Source organism: Carlito syrichta, unplaced genomic scaffold (genome assembly GCF_000164805.1).
Source record: "Carlito syrichta isolate Samal-C Ts95f unplaced genomic scaffold, Tarsius_syrichta-2.0.1 Scaffold315896, whole genome shotgun sequence".
NCBI classification, from domain to species: domain Eukaryota; kingdom Metazoa; phylum Chordata; class Mammalia; order Primates; family Tarsiidae; genus Carlito; species Carlito syrichta.
In genome coordinates, this window is record NW_007259992.1 from 62,588 (window position 1) to 72,880 (window position 10,293).

The window sequence follows — 10,293 nt, forward strand, 5'->3', positions numbered from 1 at the left end:
GGGGGCGGCGTCCCCAGATTTTCTTGGACGACAGTCGAGGACACAAAAGAATCTTAGGTTTTTACTATTTCACACCCTATGAAGCACAGCAAATTCCCCAAGAGCAACCCTGGCTCCGTTTGAGGAGACTGCCAGACAACCACAGATCTGCCTTGCGGGCAAACAGAAACTTGATGGGGGTGGGGGGGCTTCGCATATTAAACTTAATGTACTAATCTAAAAATTTGCAGTCTTTCAATGGTTCAGTTTCTGTTTATGATTAGTCATGAATTTCAACGTGAAATGGTAGACTAACCGACCCAGATATGGCATTGTAAAATGCAATGTTTTCAATTTTTGTGGAAGTTGCTATTGTCATCTGTATTTTGTGTATATTGAATGCAAAAATGTCAAAATGGAAGCCTACAATTTATGGTAACTTGCTGAAGAGTGGGAATTTATTAAATAACGAAAATTCCCTCTGGAGATATTTGACCGTATGTGATTATCCAAACACTGTAGAAAATGGTGGGCAATCATAGTTAACCATGAGATGCATGATTTCCTCAACCACAACCAAGAGAAAAAACAACTTTATTAAGAGAAATTCAGATGAAGGTAAAATAATAATAACAGAGTTTGTTACATGTCCTACACTATTATTATTCTTCAGGCTTAAAATGCTACTGTTGAGTGTTTCTCATTAATAAATGTTCAATAGATAAAGGAATGAAACAAGTTGGATATGACTACTGCCCAAATTTTGTTGCACTGTAAATGAAATTTTAGACTAACTTCAAGGAATTCTGTAAATAAATTTAGTAACACAAGGAAGTGTTAAGGAGTGGAAAGCTATCAGGGAACTATATTAAAGAAAGACATATGTCATTTAGAATTTATTCCAGATAAGTAACAAATAATTTCATTATAAGTATGTTCCATACAATATTTATCTTTTATCTCATCAAGCATATACATAAGGAATTAGAAATAATTCAAATGTAACTGGGTCAAACATCATTTACAAAATTTTGCAATTTTATTTATCCTCATTTTTGAACATAACTCATCCCAATAATTTCTGCTACCTTTCTTTTTAACTGTAAGTTCTGCAGCCTGTGGGCTCTTTGTTCCAAGGGAGAAAAGATTCCTCCAGAAAAATTATTTACATTGGACTGAAGGGTGATACAGCTACTTGTTCATCTGAGGACACTTGTGCCACTTAAGAAAAAAAAAATTGCTCTACTGCTTCTAATGAGTTTTCTCTACTGCTTCTGATGAGTTTTCTCTGTTACCAAGGGGACATCAAGGAAAAGTTGAGTTGCTGCTATGGAATGGGAAGCATGGAGATCTATGTCTGAACCTAGGGAATTTCTGGGAAATGTTTTGGTAAGTTCATGTTCAGAAATAAAACTAGCAACTCATCAAAGGGAGAAATTCTGAGAATTAGACCATTAGATTTTGATATTTGGGGACATCCTTAAAAAGCTAACAAAAATGCCTCCCAGCTGAAGATCTGGGACTGAAATGGGCAGGAAGGAAGGAGAGAATGACAAGTTAAGAAGACAAGAAATCCAAATATTGTAGGTGTATTTCTTGTTTGGACTAGAGACTGTAGAAATTGCCAGTGGCCAAAAAAAGATACAAAACAGAACTCCAACCTACTACTGTACCAACCAGCTCAGGAAGCAAATTCACTGTCTACACTAACCAGTACAAGAGTAGGATTATTATGTCTAGTAACCACACAGGAAGTCAAACAATAACTTAACAATCGGTCCAAAATGGTCAGGACTTTATTAATTGCTGGAAGCTTCCCTAATTTTTGCCCACACTTCCCATATATAATTAACTAGAGGAAGCCAAATACATGCCCTTAATCAATCAAACAAAATGTTCTTCACTTCTATTTAGTTTCCACACTGCTTCCCCATGCCTGTAGCCTCCAATCAGGGTTGTTCTGAAATCTTCCCTTTATTCCACTATAAGGTGTTTTCACTACTCTACTCTCCTTTGAGTCTTTGTCAAATACAATGATGGTGGATGACTCCCTTACTACAGCAAGTTCAGAAGAGGCTTGCTTGTTTTTATTGAAATCCTCACTTATTTACAGTTTTCTATGTCTAAAATTCAATGTAGCTACTATTGAGCATATTTTTCATTAATGAAGTTTTTGTTTTGTTTTGTTTTTCTGAGTTGGAGTCTCACGCTGTTGCCCAGGCTGGAGTGCAGTGGCATGCTCACAGCCACCACAGCCTCGACCTGCTAGGCTCAAACAATCCTTCCACCTCAGCCTTCTAGGTATCTGGAACTACAGGCATGTGCCACCACGCCCAGCTAATTTTTATTTATTGTAGAGATAAGATCTTACCATATTGCCTAGGTTGGTCTCGAATGGGTTTTCTCTTTTTTTGGAATCGTAGTCTCACTGTGTCACCCAGGCTGGAGTGCAGTGGCATGCTCACAGCCACCACAACCTCAACCTGCTGGGCTCAGGTAATCCTTCTGCCTCAGCCTTTCAAGTAGCTGGAACTACAGGCATACACCACCACCACACCTGGCTAATTTTTTTTTTCTACTTAAAGACTTTGTTTTATTATAGTACATGGGCTGGGGCTGATGGGAAGGTGTAGATATAGTAGGCAAACATGGTTAGCATCAGATGCCCATCCCAATTGCCATGAATGTGCCAAAGGTGCCACCACTCTGCATCACGGTTTTCCCAATGCCGCCCATCAGCTCCTGACCCCGCATTCCGATCCTGAGACAGGAAAAGGTGCCGAAGAGTGCCCCGGCCGCCATGCCCACGGCGCAACCCATCACAAAGCCCATCTTCACGCAGTTGAAGCAGCTAGACTGGGACTGTCTGTAGGGGCCCACGGCCACTGGCATCTCGCTTGCTGGCTGGGTCGCTCCACACTACGTCTCCTGGAAAGCGAGACTCAGGGCCTGGCTAATTTTTAAAAAAATTTATTCTAGAGACAAAGTCTTACCAAGTTGCCCAGGCTGGTCTCGAACCTCTGGGCTCAGGCAGTCCTCTCTCCTCTGCCTCCCAAAATGCTGGGATTACAGGCATGAGTCACCACGCCCGGCCATGGAATTTTGTTATTGACTCTTATTTGTTTGGCATTTTTAGTTGAATGAGGCCACCTTTTTTATCCTTTTTTGCTGTATTTTGTGTTACTGTTTTGTGCTGTGCTGTCTTCGAGTACTGTTTGTCATAAAAAGGAAAACCATATGGTAGAAACAGACATGGGCCATAGAGGCCTGATTTCCCAGTGGCACAGGTGTGTGACTCTCAATAATCCAACATCTATTTGAACAAATTTTGTTCTAGGTCACCAACAAAACTATAGAAGGTTCTCCTTCCATCTTGATAGTTTGCCCTGAAAAATGAACTTTGATCCAGTAAGTATGCTCACTCTTTCTGTCTCTCTCTCACTGTCTTTCTCTCTCTCTCTAACTCTATGTCTATCACTACATCTCTATTTTTTATCTCTATCTCTATCTATCTTTCTCATTATTTGCCTGCTGAAGAAGTGCAGTTGTGAGGTCTGCATTTGGATGTAGCTATCCATCCAGGTGAAAGTCCAAGGCCGGAGGTATAAAAGCATTACATTGCTACTGGCTATTGACAGTTCTCATGCTGTCTTGTAAGTCCAAGTCGTCTTTTTCAGTAAAAACTCTTGTATCTTAATTGTACTCTCATAATAATCCTATTTTTGTGCCTATTTTTTTAAACAACAAAACTTCACCAAGGATAATTTGGGGTTTCACTGACCACTGGAGAACATTTGATGTGAAATTATTCATTGTAAGAGGTACCTTAGAAAAGACAGGAAACACAATTTCTTTCTTTTATTTGTCAGGGTCTCTGTCACCCAGACTGGAGGGCAGTGGAATGGTCAAGGCTCACTGAAGCCTCAACCTTATGGGTCAAGGTGATGCTGGAACTACAGGTGTGTGCCACTACCATTTATTTTCTTTGTATTCTTTTTTTTTTTTTTTTTTTTTGTAAGAGCTATGTTTTATAGGCTGGTCTCAAATTCCTGAGTCAGCAATCCTCCTGTCTCAATCTCCCAAAGTGCTGGGATTAAAGGCATGAGCCACTGTGTTCAGGCAGGAAATAAAATTTAAGTCAAATTGAAATTTGTTTTATTGGTATGAAATTTTTGTATGTGGTTTCTCAGCCATTGTGATTCAAAAATTTCTTCACTAAAAGATTATTTGGCCAAAACTAGTGAGCAATTCTAAAAACTTGTCCAAAAACTGAACTCCTTTTCATAATAACTCCTTTCTGACATTGACCACCAGTTGCCTTCCTATATCCAGCGTTCCCTCTTCTCCCTTATTTTTCTGATCTCTATGTTTTCATACCTCCTCCTTCCTTTTTATTTTGTCGAGACCCCTTATATTTTTTCAAATAACTCCCCTAATACAGCAAATGATATTTACCTCAAAAGCTCTATCCTTCTCATAAGTATGCAAGCAACTGTAGAATGTAAACCTTGGAAATAAGCTGAATTAAAAGATACAACTAAAGATTTGCCTAAACCTATATAAACCAGAAAATGTTCATAGAATTTAGATCTTGGGTACATAGGACCCAGAGTTAAGTGATTTACACAACTTACATGCATATTTGTTAGAATCTCAGATGCAAAATTCTGACTGTCAAAAATTAGACTGACCATGAAGAAAAACTACAGGATGTCTCTTTTACATAATAAACCTGAGGGTCAAAAACTGGTCAAAAAATTAGGATAAAGACTTTCAAAGAACATACCTAAATCATGCACATAAAATCAATTGGGTCAAGCTCAGTGGTTCAGCCTGGGAGACCGAGGCGAGTGGATTGTCTGAGCCCACGGATTTGAGACCAGCCCAGGCAATTTGGCAAGGCCTCGTCTCTACAAAAAATTTTTTAAAAAAAACATTAGCCGGGTATGGTAGCACATGCCTATAGTTCCAGCTATTTGGAATACTGAGGTGGAAGGATCACTGGAGGCCAGCAGGTCAATGCTGGGGTGGCTGTGAGTGTGCCACTGTACTCTAGCCTGGGCAATGGAGTGAGACTCCAACTCAAAAACAAAAATCAATTGTATCAGGATGGCTACTATCAAAAAAGAGAAAATTATATGTGTTGTCACAGATGTGAAGACACTGAAACTCTTGTGCCCTGTTGGTGGTAATGTAAAATGGTGCCACAATAATGGAAAATAGTATGGCAGTTCCTCAATTAAAAATATAATTACTGGCCGGGTATGGTGGCTCAACCCTGTAATCCCAGCACTTTGGGAGGCCAAGGCGAGAGGAATGCCTGAGCCCGAGTGTTCAAGACCAACCTGGGCAATATGGTGAGACCTCGTCTCTACAATAAATCAAAAAATTAGCCAGGTGTGGTAGCACGCACCTGTAGTTTCACCTACTTGGAAGGCTGTGGCGGAAGAATCACCTAAGCCCAGCAGGTCAAGGGTGTGGTGGCCACGAGTGTGCCACTGCATTCCAGCCTGGGCAACAAAGTGAGACTCCAACTAAAAAAAAAAAAAACAACTCTTTAGAGCAGGGGAAAAAGCATCTCATTACGTGCATTGCATCAAAGAGTACTTTGAAGGTGACTGAAGTTTAAACATGTAAGAATAAATACACAATTTTTTTTGTTGAGTTGGAGTCTCACTGTTACCCAGGCTGAAGTGCAGTAGCATACTCATTGCCACCCCAGCGTCAACCTGCTGGGTTAGACGATCCTTCTGCCTCAGCCTTCCAAGCAGCCGGAACTACACGTGCGCTCTACGACAACCAGCTGATTTTTTATTTATTGTAGAAACGTGGTCTCACCAAGTAGCCTGGGCTGGTCTCGAACCCAGGAGCTCAGGCAATCCACTCGCCTCAGCCTCCCAAAGTGCTGGGATTATAGGCTGAGCCACCATGCATGGCTAATACACAATTTTTACAAGTAAATTCCTTTTTTTGTCTGGGTCCCCTTTGTACATATACACAAAATAGAAGGGTAGTTACCAGGGGTGACGGTGAATGGAGTAATGAGTTGTTACTTCATGGGCACAGAGTTTCAGTTTTACATGACTATAATCCCACACTGTTGGGAGGCCAAGGTGAGAGGATTGTTTAAACCCAAAAGTTCTAGACCACCATAGCAACACAGCAAGACTCCGTGACTACAGTCAAAAAATTAGACAGGTATGGTGACATGTACCTGTAGTCCCAACTACTCAGGAAGCTGAAGCAGAAGGATCACCTGAGCCCAGGATGTTTAGGCTGCAGTAAGCTGTGACTGCACCACTGCACTACAGCTTAGGAGAGAGATCCTGATTCAAAAAAAAAGGCCAGGAGCAGTGACTCAGCCTGTAATCCCAGCACTTTGGGAAGCAGAGGTGAGAGGATTGCCTGAGTACAGGGGTTTGAGACCAGCCTGGGCAACTTGGCAAGACCTTGTCTCTACAATAAATAAATTTAAAAAAAGAAAACCAAAAATAGCCAGGCATGGTGTTGCACACCTGTGGTTCCAGCTAGTTGGAAGACTGAGGTAGTGTGAGCGTGCCACTACACTCCAGATTGGGTGACAGAGTTAGACTCCTACTCAAACAACACAAAACAAAACAATTATTCACCATATCTATGGCATGGCCATTTCATTCCTACATTTTTGCCCAGATAAATGAATAGATCAACATCTTACAACTTGGTTACAGGTCATATTTAGAAAAATACATTTCCTCAAGGGGTTCACTATTTTTAAAAATCCATTTTCTGCTGGGCGTGGTGGCTCACACCTATAATCCCAGCACTTTGGCAGCAGAGGTGAGAGGACTGCCTGAGCTTACCGGTTGGAGCCCAGCCCAGGCAACTTGGTGAGATCTCATCTCTACAATACATCAAAAAAGTAGACATGGTGGCTTGTGCCTGTAGTTCCAGGGACTTGGAAGGCTGAGGCGAAAGGATCACCCGAGCCCAGCAGGTCAAGGCTGTGGTGGCTGTGAGTGTGTCACTGCACTCCAGCCTGGGCGACAGAGTGAGACTCCAACTCAAAAATTAAATTAAATTAAATTAAAATAAAATCCACTTTCCCAAGTTACTGTGGGAGATTGAATTTAGTTAGCAGCTGTGAAGTAGCACTGGGCAAGAAGACTGTGGACAGTGTGAGATCGTTCCTGTTCTCACATCTCTGGAAAAATCAGATCTTCTTTGTCATTCTTGTTTCCAACCATTCCTGTTCTTCACAGCCATTTACGAGGGGGGAAGTCAAAAAAGCCTGAAATTTATTTATACAAAATTGTGTATTTATTCTTACATGTTTAAACTTTAGTCACCCTAAAAGTACTTTCCATTTGATGCAATACATGTATTGAGATGACTTTTCCACTGCTCAAAACAGTTTTTGAACTCATGGATTTAGTTGCCTTTTAGTGCCTCTGGTTTCATCTCTTCCATATTAGCAAAATGTTTCTCTTTGAGGACTTTTTTCCTTTGAAGAAGTAAAAAAAAAAAAGTCACTTGGGGGAGATCAGGTGAATAGGGAGAGTGGAGCATGGGGATCATGCTCTATTAGGTCCAAAACTGCTGAACACTCAGTGCGGTGTGGGCAAGTGTGCTCATAAATCACCCATCATGAAATGGGCAAACATGCTGAAAGAATCTCAAATAAATAAATAAATAGCCAGGCGCAGTGGCTCATGCCTGTAATCCCAGCACCTTGTGAGAGGATTGTCTGAGTCCATAGGTTTGAGACCTGCCTGGGCAACATGGCAAGATCTCCTCTCTAAAGTAAATCAAAAAATTAGCTAGGTGTGGTGGCACACACCTGTGGTTCCAGTTACTTGGAAGGCTGTGGCAGAAGGATTGCCTGAGTCCAGCAGGTCAAGGTTGCAATGGCTAGAAGCATGCCACTACCCTCCAGCCTGGGCGACAGAGTGAGACTGATTCAAAAACAAACAAACAAAAAAACCTGAGGTGAGAGGATTGCCTCAGCCCAGGGGTTCGAGACCAGCTTGGGCAGCGTGGTGAGACCTCATTTCTACAATAAATAAATAAATAAAAATTAGTCAGGCATGGCGGCACGTGCCTGTAATTCCAGCTACTTGGAAGGCTGAGTCAGAAGGATCACCTGAACCCAGCAGGTTGAGGCTGCAGTGGCCGTGAGCATGCCACTGTACTCCAGCCTGAATGACAGGGTGAGACTCCAACTCAAATAATAATAAATAAAATAAATTCACTAAAGCCAAATGCAACCTGTCACAGCAACACTAGCTGGTACACTAATCCCAATGGGTTTCTAGAATATTTACTGAGTGGGAAAAGCCTATACTACAAGGGGCCCACCCTTCAAAAAAAAAAAAGGGTTCCACTTCATATTCTACCACAGATCTAGTGTGTTTGATTTGTGTTTTTAAGATATTTGCTGTATTCTAGTAAGATGAGCCCTGTTCTTTTATATGTACCGTAATCGTATTGCAGAACTTAAGGGTGGACATTCACTCTTGCATTTCTTCACTTATGGATGTTTCTAGATCATTTCATTACCTGCCACCACAACATTGTACGTCCATTTTAACTGCCTTGAACAGTATTGTGAGCAAAATCTCCCCTCCAGGAATTGTATACCTCCTTGAGAGACATACAGAAGTGGCAACATTTGCAGAAGTCCCTGTCCAGATTGTTCTTGAAACTGCTGAGTCCTTGACCTTCCTATAAGGGATACATGATTGCTTCTACATCACTCCATCTCTGCTCTCAAAAGGTTTATAGTTTGTGAAATTTCAAGTATATGCATTTATATTTATTTTGCATTTAACACTACCAAGGAGTTAAGTATCCATTCATGTGCTTGGTAATCAACTGGTTTTCTTATTGTTTATTGTCTGCTTATATTTTAGTTCATGTGTAGGGACTTTTACTCTTTATTTCTCAATAAGAATCTAAAAGTTGAATGCCTAAAATTAGTCAGTCTTACATATATTGAATGTCTTCTCTCAGTCTCTCAACTCTTTAAATATTGACTGTCATGAGTTTCATAAATGATGGCCTTAAATTTACATGTAACTGTAGTAATCAATTTTTTCATTTAACATTTTGTGCTTTGGGGGACTAAAAAAAACTTATCTGAGAGTAGAATCTGTAATTGGTTCCCAGGTTTCACTCCAAACCTGTTCCTTTTCTATTTCCTGTTCCATACTCCTTTGGTAACATTTCAAAATTTCAATTTTTTCAAACAACCCAGCTAGTTTAAGGATTAATAAGAAATGTGGCTTGTAATCCTCCTAACACATGGACATAATAGGTACTCAATAAAATTCAAATTTTCTCCTATCTTCCTCCTGTATTATATCATCCTCATATTTCAATTTTTCACATCTTAACTGTTATTTCTCTTTTCCTTCTGTTTCCTCTTTTCTGTTTTCCTTTTAAAAAATATTCTTTGTAGAAGAAAATAACAAAATCAAGATCCGATTTCCTGTGGAAAATAAGACATTTGAAATACCCAAGGATAAACCAACAAACATTATGCAAGGTCAATTGGAGGAAAAGTTAGAATATTATAGAATACATAGAAAAAGGCCAAAATAAATGGGTAACTATGCCTATTTCTCACAGAAAGATGGAACATTTTAAAAAGAAAATATAGGAAGGACCTTAATTTTTAATTGTCAGATATACTAAATTTATATTAAACATTTTTCAATTATTCAAAATAAAAGCACAGCAAATGAAGCCAAATGGAGAAAATATCATTTCCACATGCTGACATTACAAAAGTAACTCTGTTTATCACCTGGATTGGGTTTTGTTTTTTTTTTTCCTGAGTTGGAGTCTCACTCTGTCACCCAGACTGGAGTGCAGTGGCCACTCTTAGCCACCGCAGCCTCGACCTGCTGGGCTCCGACGATCCTTCCGCCTCAATCTTCCAAGTAGCTGAAACTACAGGCGCGCGCTACCACGCCCGGCTGATTTTTTTAAAAATTTTTTTTATTATAAAGATGAGGTCTGGCCAAGTTTGCCAGGCGGGTCTCGAACCCGTGGGCTCAGGCAATCCACTCACCTCAGCCTCCCAAAGGTGCGGGATTACAGGCTGAGCTAGTGAGCCCAGCTGGCTTTTTTTTTTTCTTTCATATTTTATCAATCCATGTGGAGAACATTGCTTTAACTGTTATGTGGCAATTCACTTCTATATTTCTCCATACACTAAGATATTATCACATAGAATAGTCATTAGTTAATTCATTAAACAATTGGTTAGGCTGGGCACGGTGGCTCACGCCTATAATTCCAGCACTTTGGGAGGCTGAGGTGAGAGGATTG

At 40.4% G+C, this 10,293-nt stretch overlaps 1 pseudogene; it reads right to left on the bottom strand.

Annotated features, from left to right (window-relative positions):
- Positions 1-2,544: 2,544 nt before the first annotated feature.
- Positions 2,545-2,871, bottom strand: LOC103276061 (annotated as a pseudogene).
- Between the last annotated feature and the right edge of the window lie 7,422 nt (positions 2,872-10,293).